General features: G+C 37.3%; 1 protein-coding gene across 1 annotated transcript in view; it reads left to right on the top strand.

The window, feature by feature from the left end:
- LAMC1 (laminin subunit gamma 1) overlaps nucleotides 1-16,362 on the top strand; it is a 116,156-nt gene that overhangs the window by 38,219 nt on the left and 61,575 nt on the right. The gene's annotated exons all lie outside the window — the stretch shown is intronic.

Below are 16,362 nucleotides of genomic sequence, written 5' to 3'. Positions count from 1 at the left end.
AGTAGCTTGTCCTGCAGTTTCAGGGCAGAGTCTGATTACACTGACCCAGAAAACTTGAAGGAGAAATAGTAGGAAGTTTTGTTTTAAAGTTGAATTACTAATTATATCTAGCGATGTTCACATTACTTATCAGTTAAATTCATTTGATTGGTGGTGAGGGGCAGACAGGTAGCTAGTGAATACCTCCACATCCAGTTTCATTAGTGACTGGTAGAGAACGGTTTTTGAATATACCTTGTAACATTGTAAGATGTTCATGGTTACTTAACAAAAAATCAAAAGCCTATGAGCTTTTTTCACTCAAAGTTTCAGGATAGTCAATTCTATTTTGTTTTACATGTCGATTCCAAACTAATACACTTGTCTGCAGTCTTTAGCATACATAGTAAGATTGGAGTTTGTTCAGCAGGACAGGCAAATCATTTAATGCATACATGTTTTGTGTCAGAGAGTTAATAAATAGACTTTATCAGCCAAAAAGAGATTTTAAAACTCATTAGAAATGTTCAAATCAGCACATTGCCTCAGAGCCGATAGCAAACTTAGGTCTGTTATGTATGGGTTTAGACACCCTGGAAAATCCGTGTTTCAAAAATGGCTTAGTGAAATCGATAGCTTTAAGGGCATTGTCCATTACTATTTGGAAGATGCCGACGTCTGGTGCTTCTTATTGAGCATTTTAGCAGTTACTTTTGTAGGGCTGCGCTACTCATATGGTCTTTTCTCTCCTTGCTTTAAACAGTACAGTATAATTACTTGTAAATCTTCCCTATATTTTTTCTGCATAAACACATTACAAAAACAAGCAAGACCAGAGGCGCATCTATCTCATTAAATTGAATTGCTTTAAAGAGTTTAGCTAATTTCAGACATGGAATAAACTTATCATATGCAAAGGATGTTTTTGCTTGGAATCTTCCATGGGTGGTGTTATGAGATAATACTATTAATTTTATTTCTGTAATAGCATGCTCATCCATCTAACTTGATGCCATGTGTTGTTGTTTTTTTTTTTTCCCCTTGCTTTTTTTGGATATGTTTGCCTCTTGAATAGCTCATTCTATGTTATGGTAATTTACTTTCAATAATGAAGTACTTAACTTTTGACTGTCAACTTGTAAGTATAAAAGACAGTAAGATCCAAGACTTTAAATTTGTATTGAGGTATTATGAAGCAAGGCAGGTTAACATCTTTATTATTGTAGAATTGACTCTTACACTGTGGCAGGTGGAGGTAGAGGTGAATAGGTGTGTTTAGGCTTTCCCTGGCACTTGACTGTGGCACACAAGGACAGTGATGGTGTGCATGCTTATAAAAAATTTACACCAGTGGACAAGCCTAAAACGGAGTTCACATGAAGACAGAGTGGAACCATAACCAACCTAACTAAAGGCACATATGTATAAGTTAAGATGTACCACAGAGGTGGAAGAGAATTTTCCTGATGTTTGCATAAGAACAAATGAACTTGTCTGCATAAGTTAATGCATTGGGTGGTAAAAATTTATATGTAATACATGTAAGTATATATGTAAGTCAAGGTTCTCCAGAGAAACGGAGCCGATAAAAGATAGGCACACATATACACATACAAACATATATGTCAGTCATGTGTGTGTATAAATCAGTTTTTAATACATAAGTACATAGATCTCTGTGTGTGTGTATTTATTTATTTATTATTTATTTTAAAGAATTGGCTCACATGTTTGTGGGGACAGGCCAGCAAGGTGGAAATTCAGTTAAGAATTTATATTGCAGTCTTGAGTCTGAAAGCTGGAAACTCAGCCGGAATTTCTGTGTTGCAATTTTTAGACAAAATTCCTTTTTCTTAGGGAACTTTAGTCTTTGCTCTTAAGACCTTCAACTGATTAGATGAGACCCACTCATGCTATGGAGGGTAATCTGCTTTACTCAAAGTCTACTGATTTAAATGTTAATCACATCTAAAAAATACCTGCACAGCAACAAGTAGGGTGATATTTGACCAGCCACCTGTGTACCATAGATTAGCCAAGATGACACATAAAATTAACCGTCACAGTATGTATCTTTAATTATAAGTTTTGAAATATTAAAAATATTTTAAAAATTAAACTTTGTTCAGTGTGGATACTTCTTTGGAACTACAGAGCTCTGAGAAGAAATAAAAGTGCTCTACTCTGAGGCGGTATGGTACTGAAAGAGACAAGTATGGGAGCTGGGCAACTTAAGGTTCAAATTCCAGCTCTGCCGTTTATAATTTGTATGACTTTGCTCAAGTTTCTTGAACTTGAGTTTTAGTTTCCTCATTTGTAAAATAAGATGTTGCTTCATTAGACGACTCTGATAGTTAAATGAGAGATGCTCGTAAAACTCCCAGTATAGTGATTGCCATATAGTGGCATCTAGTACAGGATACCTTATTATCATTGTGACTCTTACTATAGACTTACATTTATATTGCATTTTAAAGTTTTTAATTTTTCTTTATGTCTTTTACACTGTAGCCTTATACACTAGTGTTATGTTGAGTACACTATTGGCATTATTTATAGGAGAAAAGAATACAAAGACAGCATCTTTCAATTTTTTCATTCTCTTTTTTTCTTTTAAAGAATATTATAATTGAGCAACTAAAAAGATAAGTGATGTTATGACCTTAAAACATTGTCTGGAGATTAAATGAGGTATCCTGAAACGTATGTGCTACAGAGCTGGGAACAATAAGTTTTGTTTACTGTGTTTTTAGTCATTGGTATATAATTTGTCTGAAGTCATGGGTTACGGTTAAGTATGTTTTAAGAGTCCATTTAAAACTTAATTTTTTGTTTTGATACTAGTGTTCATTGAAATGAAATCATATTGTCTAGAAAATCTTTAAAACAGGTCATATTCTTGTGGGTCATATTCTTTGAGATTTCACACCTAAGACCTTGTCTAACTATTGATGACTTACTGATCAGCTAGCTCTGGGATTTGCTCAGAAATAAAAAGTAATCTTTGATCTATAAGGTTTTCAATTTTGTTTGGAATTATTTTTTGTAAGTGCATTTTTAAAGTTATAAAAACATTCTTATTTTGATTTTTTAAAGAATGATTAATATGCTTCCTCCTAAAGTTGATCACACGACCACAGAATGCATTTTGTACATTTCTTTATTGCTGTAGTTCTGTGTAGCTTGTCATATTGACTTTAATATTAATAGTGTGGGGAGCATCATGATAGTAGAGGGGACTTTGGAAAGGTCTGTTATTGGGGGCTTCACATGGGTACTGCTCTGATCAATGAATTTGGTAAAAAGAGACTGTCTGCAGCTATTGCTTCTGATGAATCAACCAGAAAAATAAGTGGATTAGACTCCATCACCCTGAGCTTCCCACAGCACAATGGGAGATGTGCTTAGGGTCTCTTTCCTAGTAACCTACTGAGAGGCTTAATGGCTAGAATGAAAATATCTGGTAATGCTCAGTTTCTTACTTGAAAATGGATTTTTTTTATTTTTTTAAAGCCCTCCTTACAACCTTATTGCCTAAGAGAATGTTACATTTTAATAGGTTATCCATTTTATATTGTGGTTTCTTTTTGTATCATTGACACTAGATATAGATGCCCTAATCTCAGGCGCTTAAGTGAACTTGAAGTATAAGATAATTATTTTTGTGTAAATCAGGGTAGCACCTGGAATATTACAGTCCAAGGTAAGAAATAGTGAGCTAGTACTCATTTATTGTTCATAAGCAGAGGAGGGTGAGTAAATCCATTGGGCTGCGAATGAAGAAGAAATCAGAACCAGAAAGGTTTTGTAGGGGTATCGGTGCTCTTCAGATTAGTCCAGGAAGGCTACCAGCAGCCACTGACCCCTGAAGAGTAACTGCCACGTGCAGGCACTGTGCCAGTGTTTTGTAAGTTCTTTATCCTCAGAACCACTGTACGAAGTAGATACTAAATTATTGCAGATGTGCAGTCACAGTTACCCTTGGGATAAGGTATGTTTCAGAATTCACGATTTTTTTAGATTTTTAGAAATGTAACACAATGTGTATACTTTATATCATATAGTCAACCTCCATCAGCAGTTTTTGGCCAAGTACTCCATAATTGAACTACTTCTGTAGTGAAATATAGAAAATTTACCCATAAGTAGAATAATGTCTATAAAAAGCCCCTTGCCATTCAGGTCAGATTTTGCTACAGATGTTTTCTGCCAAAGGAAATCTGCTGCTAACGTAAAAACAACAAAAACTGATTTACAGAGCTTTTTTAAGTTTCAGATTTGAAGAAAAGGGATAATGGACTAGTATTTCTATTTTTACAGTTAGGAAAGTAATGGCATAGAAAAATAATTTTCCCAAGGATACTTGACCTTATACGCACACATTTATAACTCAGTGTTGTAGGATACGGTATTTCCAGAATAAGAGCAGATACATACAAATAGTATCTTTCATTTTTTTCCTCTGCCTTTTGTCATCACCTCATGGTTTCTGATCTTTTATGTGTCATTGATCGTGGAGACGGTATAAGTCAATATTGCCTTTTCATTTCGTTCTTTCCCACCTAAATGAATGTGCATTTTAACCTGGTTTAGCGCAATACTGGGAAATTCCAGAAATTATGAGATTTCTATTCATTGTTTTCTATAAGACCTGAGTTGTTCCTATAGTTTCTAGTGCTTTCAAAAGTTCTTTATAATTTGTAGTCTTACTCCATGTGAGTATTTTGTTTATTAGATATTTTCTTCTGGTAGATCTTTATTAACAATTTCTTAATTTTGACTCTTTCATAAAGTAAAGATAGTTTATTTGGCAGTAAACTAGTCCATGTTTACTAGTTTGTATATAGAAACAGCATGCTGTTAAAGATTTTGCTGTTTTTCAGGGTTCAAAACATACCTGTTAGTGTTTTTTCTTGGAAATTAACGACAATATATTTAACCATAATTAGTATTTACTCTCCTGATTTGATTTGCATGCGAACAATTGAGAAAATTCAGAATAGGCTCATGATGTCAGGGAGAAGATTTTATGGGCCTCACAGCCCAGCCGCCTGGGTTCTAACCCCACTTGTCACCTCAATTACTTATATTTAAAATGGGGCTGTTAATACTACCTATGTTAGAGGGCTGTCAGGAGGATGAAGGAAAGAGATACTCGTTAGAGGTTTTCAACCTGGCACATAGTGAGTACTCAGTGTTAGCCCTTACCATTGTCATCCCAAGCAGAGTTAAGGTTTTAACCTGACGTAGTTCTTTGTCAGATTTGTATTTACGTTTAAGCATTTTGTTGTTGTTGATCTCTCCTCTCTCCTCACCTTCAAGTAAGTGGCCTTGTCAACCCTTTTCTCCCCCATCACCCCATCAGCTGTGCACGGCAGTGATGCTCAGTCGAATGAGGTGGGGCGTGGGGAACGGAGAGGGACTGTGTCTGGGGACATCATTGCAGAGTTTGGGAGTTTGTGGTGTGTTGATTTGTTTCTGCCCCATTCTTTGGGGGCCCTGCCATAGAATCAGTGAATAAGAAGTCTTAATGAATATGTTAGCTAAGTTTCTTGTTAAGACGTTTTCAAAAACTTTTAAATAATTAAGGTATTTAAAAGATGTACCAAAATCCATAGAGATAGAAAGTAGATTAGCGTTGCCAGGAGCTAGGGAGAGAAGGGAATGGGGGATGACTTCTAGAGCATATGGGGTTTCTTTTGGGGTGATAAAAATGTTCTGGAATTGGTTAGTGCTGATGGCTACACAGCCTTGTGAACTATGTAATTTAAATTGGTGCATTTTATAGTATGAATTATGTATCAATAAAAATCGACTAATTTTCTGAGCGAGCTCACCAGGCATATTCTACTTGGCACATTAATCCAAATCTCTTGGGTTTTGTACATTTTTTATTTATGTAATAAATATTGAATTAATTCATTTACCGTGTCCCATGTAGTCTAGGGAATAAAGAAGTAGAGGTGAAAGACAGAGAAGGCGTTCCAGGTAGACAGGCAAAGCCACTGAGTCCAGAAAGAGAACTCTCTGGTTGAGTAATTTTAAGTATTAAGTCTGTGATGGCACCGTGCCCAGCACAGAGTAGATTCTTCATAAATAATTACTCAAAGAATGACTGAATGGACAGGTGCATGAATTGGCTGGATTGTAGGATGTGTGTAGAATTAGGTAAGAGATACATAGATTCGGCTATGAAAATCTTTTATGCCTTATGTTAAGGAGTTTCTTAAGTCCAGTGTGCTTTCGGAAATTGTCGGAAGATCTGAACAAGGGGATGAAATGACCAGATTTGTATTTTCTAAAACCTGGGACGTTTTAAGTAAAGGGACAGGGACCAGCGCTTCTGTTAGGACTTCAGAGCTGAGCCCCTTTTGTTGGGTTCTCTGCCCTGGCGCTCTCAGCATCACTCTGGCCTGTCATGCTGTTGGGGTGACTGAGATGCTTTGTGGGTGCTCAGATGTTCATGGTGTGCTTCCAGTGTTTCGGGCGATGATAACATCTGTGTGTTCTTCCTTTGTTGTCTGAGTCATGATCTCATGGGTATACCGCCGTTCATATTTACTTGGACACTTTGATCTCTAAGGTGGCAAAGTAGAAGCTCCTGTTTGATTTTTATAAATATAAGTAGAAGAAATGCTGTATCAAGTCGGTAATTAGGGAACCTGTACTCTGTGGAGGTGGTTAGGATAAAAGGATTTAACAGTTCCTATAGATATCAATGTTATATTTTTTAATTTGGGGCTTAAGGAGAAGATATACTTTTAATTCATAGAATTTGGAATGACCGTTATTATTAGTTTTAGGAATTAGGATTTTTTTCCTACCTGAATTCAGTGGAGTCTTTCTCATTGTAATATTACCCTCGGCAAATTTCTTCTGTTAATATGTAAAGAATTAATATGTAAAGAATTGTCAGACAGGCGAAAGGGTGTCTGAGCAGGGGCGAGATAAAGGATGAGAACTCCTACAGATGGCGACCGGTCGATGATGAAGATGCGAAATTGTGTGCTGGTCCCTGTGGTGGTCTGCAGTTTTGTGTGGGAGACATTTGTTGTCTTTCCTGTTTCGTTCACACCCTGCCACCTGCCGTAGCTATACAAAGTAACAGTACTTTTCAAGATCGCTGTTTAGGAAATCATGTTTTATATTGTCAGGAAGCAGATTTTTTGTTGTTGTTCCACAAAAGGCTGATTCAGGAAATGTCTCTCAAGGCTCTAAATTTGAAAGCTGACGTGCGTGTAGACACATATACGTTGTCAAATTAGGGAATTGGTGATTGATGAAGGAAGAGAAATAATGAGTAACTTGGACTTGTTTACGTATAGGTGTTTTTTCTACACGTGGCTGGGGGAAAATACATTGTGTTCTATAGCTATTTCCTTGTGAGGTTTCTCACTTGAAAATTGAAACTGTACCCAGATATAGCTGTAATTTAAAATAATAATAGAGGTAGTATAGTCAGTATTTAGAACATACTGACCAAGAATAATGAGACTTGACTGTATTTAGAGTGGAAGCTTATTATTCCTACTTACTCATGGTCCAGATGGCTGGGTGAACATGGGGAATTTTTATGTTTTTTTAAATGATTAAAAAAAATCTCTTGAGAATTAAGGGAACTGTTTAATTTGGAGCTAAGAACAAATAATAGCATATAGGTAAAGTTTCACTTTCTGAAGTCTGTTATTTGGAGGCAGGATCTGTGATAATGTTACCATGATGAGCTCCTGAGTGTAGATAAAATCATGCTTCAACACATTCCAAAGACTGTGAAGCTTGGGGACATTTAATTCATTTTAAGTGGCCCTTGCAGGGTCCACAGACAGCTGTCTGACGGTCTTAGACGCCAAAGGTCCTGGCTAACTGTGTGTATATCTCCGCTTCAGTGACAGCCAGGGAGCCCTTCATTCCACTGGTTCTCAAACACTTTATTCCTTTTACAGAGTCCCTGGAATAAGCCCAACTTGGACATACTGCAGAATATTTTTATATGTTACCAGAGAGGACCTACTTCTGCCTCTGGTAATGTTCACCTTGGTTTTTTAGCACAGTCTTTTTAACGAGCGAAAAAAATAAAACATCTCAAAGCGTTAACAAAGTCGGTAGGAATTTGTGGGTATAAACCTAAGAAGAGGCAGGAACCACAAAGGTAAGCCTTAAGTACATTTTCCAATCTGAAAGAAATTGCTACAAAACAAATGTTTTGGCAGCCTCACAGGCGCAAGGGAGGCAGAGTCAAAATTTAGAACTTGTCAAAGATAGGCGGAGTCAAAATTTAGAACTTGTCTGCTGATTCTCTAAAAGACTTTCATCTTCTGGGTAAGGGGAAAACAGAAATATACCATCCATAGACTTAGGGCCAGCTTTGAATCACCTGTGTAATCCAGGGGCACTCAAGCTTTGAATTTAGATTATGGTTGAGTCAGTTTGGTGTCACTCCCAGGTGCCTGGCATAAGCAGTTGAACATTCTTTTGTGGGAAGATACTAGGTCTTAAGTTATTCATATATATGTAGTTGCGTGTGTACATATATATTTGTATGTGTATTTTTAAATATGATATCTAACACATAGTCAAAGATAACGAGACATATAAGAAAATAAGATATAATGAAAGAAACCCAGCAAAATAATAGACAAGAGAAGTAAACACACATATCAGATATTGAAATTATTAGACGCAGTCTATAAAATATGTTGTATCCTCAGAAAAAGGACAAGTTTGAAGATGTCTTCAGGACATGGGCAACAACAAAAAAGTGACATAGATTAGAAAACAACTACATAATTATAGACCTGAAAAAATACATCGTTGGATTTAATTTGCTGGATGTTTTACATTGATTTCATAAGTGATAATGGCCTATCATTTTTCTTACTCATCCTGCCCCTATATGATTTGGTATCAAAGTCATACTGGTTTCATAAGGTGAGTTGAAAAGTATTCTATATTTTCCTATTATCTGAAAGAATTCTAAAGAAAGTTTTATTGAAATTAATTATGAAATTATTCAAATCATATGCATAGTAGCATTAGTATATGTGTGTTTCATAGACTTACAAGTCATTGACATTGAGAATGCATAAATTTTGGTCATTTACATAGTATTTTTATAAAGAAAAGTGATGAATTTAATTGTACTTTTTATGCTCTTATTCTCTTAAGCTCTATGAACCTACAGCTTAGAAAAGGCTGAGTATTCAGAGTCCAAAAATGATATTTGCATGCTATGGTCTAAAAAGTACATCCATACAAGTTTACCAAACAGTGTGTGTGATTATGCCTAAAATGTAAATGTGTGTAAAGCCACATAAGTATGGCTTATTAGCTTTCTTGCCTTCACAGGGTCCTGGTTTAAAGCTGAATCTGTCAGGCCATGAAAGACTTTTGTCCATAGGGACCTTGAGAAGAGAGGACATTTTTTGTATGGACATGTTTGTACAATAATATTCAGCCTGAGTCACGTGTTTTATTAATGAAGAGGCTGAGACGTATGTAAAAAAGAGCTGAACCTAGAACACCTTTTCCCTCCTCTCCATCAGAGAGGATTTTTACATTTTATGTTTTAGAAAATGTTATCTTTTATATTCTGGCCTGTTAATTTTACGTTTTAATTCACAATCATATTGGAGTCTCAGAAATATGTTGGAAATTCTTAATTCAGTGCTGTAAGAGTGAAAAATAAAAGTTTGGCTAAATATCAGATAGCTGAATAGAAGTAATTAAAATCTCTTTCATTTGTCTACTTTTGGATATACAGATTGAACTATATCTCATTTAATTTTTTAAAAAACTTATTTCCTCCCAAATTCAAACACAATCTGAATCTCACTTAAGTCTAAAAGAATCGTACTGAAATAAGGTGCGTCCAGTGCTTATATTTTCTTGTCAAATGGAAACCGTCTTCCAAAACATGTTATTAAAATTACACATCATTTCAGCAAGAGCGAAAGGCATTTAACATGAGGAAGTAAACTCTCAGATTAGCTTAAAATCCTACCCAATGTTTGAGTCCCTTCAGGCATGGGCTATAAATGGCTGTCAGGCCCTGTAGTCTCTAACCTTTTTGATCATGCACACTGGTAAAAGATTTCTTGGCATACACCTATAATACATGTATATTGATTTATTTATAAACGATTCGTGTGTATACTATTGTAATACATATATCACAAGTATAATAAATGGAAGGTTTAGAAGGATAAGACAAAGCTAAGTATAAATAGAGTTTCTAGTATCTTTTCCTACACATCCTAGTGGACCATCTCGTTTGCTTATTTTGGCTAGAAATGATCTGCCTCCCCTGTCCTTCCCCAGAGATAGAGAATTTACAGCTTCTAGAGTTAGCCCATTTCAGGAATGGTGGTAATTGTGTAGAATGGTGGTTGGAATGAGTGGCTACGAGCACTTGGTAGAGAGAAGTCTCATATTCTTGGAAAGTTTTAAAACTTGATTTCCTTTCAAACAAATCCTCAAATTCTGTAGTGTTTGTTTGGCTTGTGACTCTCAGCCACCTCCGGTGTGGAGAGGAAGGGGAGGGGACAGTACAGTAACAGTTTCTTAATCTCTGGGTGCACTGGGGCGTATGAAATCAGTGGATGTGACATCATGTTGTCTGGCCAATTTCTATAAATATTTCTGCAGCTGTCATAAGCAGTGTATCACAAAACCTCATTCTGTCATTGTACCGGACCTTATAGCTATTATAAAGAGAAGAAATTTCCTGGACCAGTCCTTCCTAGGAGTGAATCTATAAATATGCCTCCACAGTGGTTAGAAGGGTGGAAATGAAAAATCTATTCACTCTGCGAAAGGCTATGGGCTTTCCAAGCTTTTTTTTGTGATTGTTAGGCACACTCACGTTAATGCCTTCAGCCCCCTTTCATTCTCCTTTATCCCTGAGTAGAGAAGAAGGGCTTCTCGAATAGCTGAGCCTTGTCATTTTTATTTTTTAGTAGTAAAGAACAAAAAATGCTGTCGTGGGATTTTTGGTGAATAATGAGAAACATGAGAGAAAACGCCTCAGTAGTTATATTTTATTCCATTAACATGTCCAGTGACTCTATTCATCATGCTTTGTCATCTTTGTCTATCAGCCTGGGGAGACAGAGGAGCCGAGCTGGGGGTTGGGGTGGTAAGGTGGGAGGGGTTAACCTCCTTTCTCCCTTCCTTTGTTCTGTGATGACTGAGTACCAGTCTTCCCGCATCAGCATATCCTGCTTCACACCTCCAGGATGAGACAGTGTACCTGGACCATGCTTCATCTAGTACCACATCAGAGCAACGTCCATCTCTATTCATTTTTCTTGCTTTTCTGTCATCGGTTATCAGTTGATCGAGTGAATGTACTCTTATTGTCGTAACTTTGATCACTGCATACGGAAGCTTTGGTATAAATTTTGACAGAAAGTCACTTGGCATTCATGACGTTTGTGCACATGCGAAATATAAACTTCTCTCTTAGAGACCACAACATGTTCCCCCCCATGACCATTCAATGTCTCGTCGTAAATATTTAAACACAGGAAAGTATGTTAACATCATGCCCAACTAATTAAAGAAGGTCCTATTGCTTTTAGTTGTTACCCGGTGACTGACTTCTTCACTGTCCTCCCTTGAAGTAGCCTGAAAAGGCCAAGACTGGTATAATGAAGAAGTACTTTGGAGAACAGTGTGCTGGCTTTTTCTTTTCTTTTCTGGTTGAGAACAGTAGAAAGGACCTAAAAATGCAAAGTCTCAAACCTAAATTGCCCTCCACTTTTTTTTTTTTTAAAGGTACATGTGCTAAAAGTTTGGGGGAAGTAGGAATTCCTTTGAAGTACCAGGCAGAGTAATTCCGTAGCATTTTTTATGTAGCGGTCCCCGAGGTCATCCTGTTGCGTTGCTCTGAACGGGGCACTGACTCGTGGCCGTGGACAGCGCTGCGGGCGAGAATGCTTTTCCTCATAGCCCTTCCCTCTGCTGTCATTTCTGTGCTCAGCACTGTCGCTCGCGTGGACTGGCTCTGACCAGTTTTCTCTCTCATCTCTTGGGAGTGTACTTGTTTGAGGCGATGAAGTTCTTTCTTAGATTTTTTCCAACTCCCGTGTTATTTTTTTCTTAACTGTTAAGAGTTGTGTTTTGCTTTTTGTTTGCTTGTGTGCTTTGTTGTATTTTAACGTACATTTTCCTTGACATTTTCGATACAGATTAAAGTTAGGAAAGATACTGGTTCAGAAAGATTGTTCTTACAGGAACTTTTTTATATAGATATATGTTTTTTGACAAGTTATGGATCCTACAGATTTCTGCATCTGGAGATAAGATGTTAAGTGGAAAGATATGTATCACATTGGAATGTTAATTGTGTTTTTAAACGCTCTTAAATCTAAAAGCTTCAGGAATGAGATATGATCCTTAAATTCCCAAATCTGGAATTAGGGTGAGAAAACTAAACCTGTAATAGATGGAGTCATTTTAGCTCATTTTTATGCTGTTAAAGGCAACATCGTGAGATTAAGGAGATCGTGACATGTAATTAATATAAGAAACTGTAACAACAGAAGCTTTACTGATATATAAGGGACATTGAAAAAGGAGAGATGAAGACTAAAAGTTTTAATCTGTGTCTCATTCTTTGGGAGAGAGAGCGCTCTAATTTTAGACAACTGGTCTGATGGCTTTTAGAGAGAACCATCTGTAGATGAGAGGAGGGCAGTTTGCCATCACTTGATAGAACTGATGCCTATCAAGATCCCATTTGCCCCAATTCTCTGCTTACTAAGCAACCTTCTGATCTCCACTTTGGTCTTCTGTGAGGACTTGCCCTGTGCAGATATCTGCTCCTGTTGTTTTGACAAAAATAGCTTTCATCAAAAATGAACATGTGGTTTTTTTATGGTGTATAAATCAATTTGGTTGAGTTTGGTAGGCACAAGTCAGTTCCCAGGAGCCTAACTGGCATTTTCTAGACTGATAAAAATTACATTTCCAAATTCGAAAAGCTCCAGATCAGATGATTTTGTTTGAAATAACTAACCAGTCTTGCCAATCTTTATAGTAGAGTCCATGGAATTCTACTTAATAGAAACATAAATGTTTTTATTGCTATCGTCATTTTATAGCAAAGGGGACTGACTTACTGAGTAATGGCAATGCCCTGAAAATCTAAAAAAAAATACATATGTACACATATATATGTAGTATTGGCTATTTTTTCCACAGGTGATATTTAAGGTACCAAGCTGTATCCTTCCCCTTAGGTCATCCATGTCCAGAGAGCACTCTTCTGAACAGTGATAAAATGTACATGGGCACAACTCCCACCGTCAACAGTTCTCAGAGGATCAGCCCCACCTTCCTCCACCCCAGCGCCTTGCCCTGGCCCTCCCTGTGAAAGCTAAAACTTCCCCATCCCCTCCTTTATCTTCTCAGACTGCAGCCTTGGGCTTAGGACCACTGAGAAGACCCCCAACTACACTTAGTAGTCAGTGCATTTAGTCAGACCTTCTGATGATCAGAGATTTCATTTCTCTCTGTTTTTTCCCCGACTCAGTGGCTAGTATGTTAACTCTCAACCATTATAGTTTGATGCTAATGTTTTTAATACTGTGTTAAATAGAGAAATTTATGTTGTTAGACTGTGCGATTTTATTAGTGTTACCTTATTTGTCGTTAGGTTGGTGGGATTTTATTTTTTAGTTTTTATTTTTATTTATTTATTTTTTTAATACAATCTTTATCTTTACTTATTTGGACTTAAGAAAACTGGCCTTCGAACAACTTTTTGGCCGTACTGACATTCTAAGAATTTAATACTTTCGAATGAAAACTGCCTTCGAAAGGCTATAACAAAGTTCGTTTGGCTTCTAAAACAAGTTTTTAAAATGAAATTTAGTAATGTTCTTTTTTAAATAGACTTTTTTAGAGCAAGTTTAGGTTAGCGGCAAAATTGAGCTGAACATACAGAGATTTCCCACGTACTCCCTCCCAGCATCCACAAATACAGCCTCTCCCACCGTCAGCATCCTGTGCCAGAGTGCCGTACTTGTTATTAGGGACGAAACGACATTGATACATCAGTATCCCTCAAAGTCCATGCATAGTTTACATTAGGGTTCCCTCTTGGTTTTGTATATTCTATGGCTCTGCACAATATTTAATGACATGTAACCACCATTACAGTATCATATGGAATAGTTTTATTGCCCTAAAAATTCTCCGTGCTCTACCCATTCATCCTTCTCTTCTCCTAAATTCTTAGCATCCACTGATCTTTTACTGTCACCATAGTTTTTTCTTTTTCAGAATGTAATATGGTTGGAATCATACAATCTATAGCCTTTTCAGATTGGCTTATTTAATTTAGTGATATGCATTTAAAGTTCATCCATGTCTTTTCGTGGTTTGATAACTCATTTCTTTTTATTGCTGAATGATATTCTACTGTATAGATGTACCACAGCTTATTAATTCACGTGCTGAAGGGCATGTTGGTCGTTCCAAGTTTTGGCAATTATTATTTAAGCGGCTGTAAACATCCATGTGCAGGTTTTTGTGTGGACATAGATTTTTACCTCATTTGGTTAAATATCGAGTAAAGTTGCTAGAACATATGGTAAGAGCATGGTTAGTTTTGTAAGACACCGCCAAACTCTTCCAAAGTGACTGTACCATTTTACATTCCTACCAACAGTGAATGAGAGTAGTAATGCTTTTAAATCCGAAGGAGATTGGTAGGTTAAATGTATTTTTGCCAACTTCCTTGTGAGGATATCATTTTGGCAAATGACTGTGAAGTTTGTAGGGTCAGGATGAACGGGTTGACTGTGGTGTGTGACATGTGCGCGCGTGCATGCAGGTCCCTGAGAGGGGCAGCTGAAGGGCGGGGACTTCCCAGAATCTTCCCTTTTCCAGAGTGGCACAGCTCATCCAGAAACTGCGTCTTACATTTTGGACTCGTCGTGGCAAATAGTCATGTTGTTCGTGTCATTACAGCACCGATGCTTTCATTACGTTAGTATTGATGAAAATATCTGTGGCATTCTAGGCATGTGCCTGGACCGCCAAAGATGGCTTAATTTGGGGCTTATTGGGGAGTGCCAGCCATATCTCAGTGCTGGGAGTTGCAGCAAGAACTGTGACTTTGGACAGAACTCCTCAGAATCAGGGAAGTTTCCTGGTGCCGTCCCCCCAGCTCGAGCCTTGGCATGGACAGCGTCATCTTTGTCCTGTTAACTGTGGAGCAAGGGCTCTCTGGCCTTAGCACACACAGCTCATGCTGTTAGCCAGATGCTCACATTCCTGCTGTCCGTGCTCCTGAGTCTCCCCGCATTTTTGGCTCTCACAGTGACTTGCGTAGGTGGAGGTCTTTGGAGGAAGCAAAGCGAGGGGATAACTTTCTGAATTGGCACAAGGCGAATGAGAGAAGAAAAGATGTTTTTTCCCTTCTTGTTATTCTGTTACCACCAAGGGCACATTCCATGTTGCTGTGCTATACCAGCCTCTATACTGATGCCGTTTCATTGTGTTCGTGTTGATGGTGATCGAGTTGCCTTTGAAGTTGATGTTCCTTTTTGAAGTAGGAATAAAATGGGAAGGGGATGGAAGAGTCTCAAACAGCGCATCTTTACACCTGGGTGACTCGTAGCCGCTGTGTGGGAACAGGCGTGCAAGAATCGTCCCCTCCAGTCACATGCTGCCGGACTTGTGCTGGTATCTTCAGGGACTGAACCTGTTGGGGGTCCTGCTCTGTTCAGGACTGAAGCGTTCTCATACAGAAAGAAGCCCCTTTGGGCTACCATGTTGTTTCTTCTGAAGGGATCACACACGAAATTTACCATATGAGTATATGTAAAAGCCAACCCCAAATATTCAGCTATTTCTCATTTTCCCTTTAAGAAGATTTTAAGTAACACAAAAATTAGAATTGTTTTTCACATTTTCACATCTTATGGAACCATTTATTCTAATTCTTTACATATATCGTCGATATCAGGGATTGTTAAAGTCGCTCTTTAGCCATCAGCAGTTTTTCAGATCACACTATTTACATTCATTTCTATGAATAAATTGTTTGTAATACAGTGCTTTTAAAATTTGTATGAGATGACCATCATGGAAATTTTGTCTTAAGCCATATATACCGATTTATATAACGATAGTATCTATTTTACCATTTCTTCTTTTGTGACATTCACAATATAATCACTTTCCTGCCTAATAAAGTGTCCTTTAAAAAGCTTATTATTTATAATAGTCACCACTTTTCATTTTAAAGCCATACCTTCCAGAGTTAATTACATAAATCTGTGTTAATTTCTTTGCTTTTTAAAAACCAAAACATAACAAAACCTTCTGTTTGTTCCATATAAGCTTCCAAAACATATATTTTTAATTCGAGGT

Source organism: Pteropus vampyrus, unplaced genomic scaffold (genome assembly GCF_000151845.1).
Source record: "Pteropus vampyrus isolate Shadow unplaced genomic scaffold, Pvam_2.0 Scaffold65, whole genome shotgun sequence".
In the NCBI taxonomy this organism is placed as follows: domain Eukaryota; kingdom Metazoa; phylum Chordata; class Mammalia; order Chiroptera; family Pteropodidae; genus Pteropus; species Pteropus vampyrus.
The sequence above is the reverse complement of the archived record's forward strand: the minus strand, read 5'-3'. Positions and strand labels throughout refer to the sequence as shown.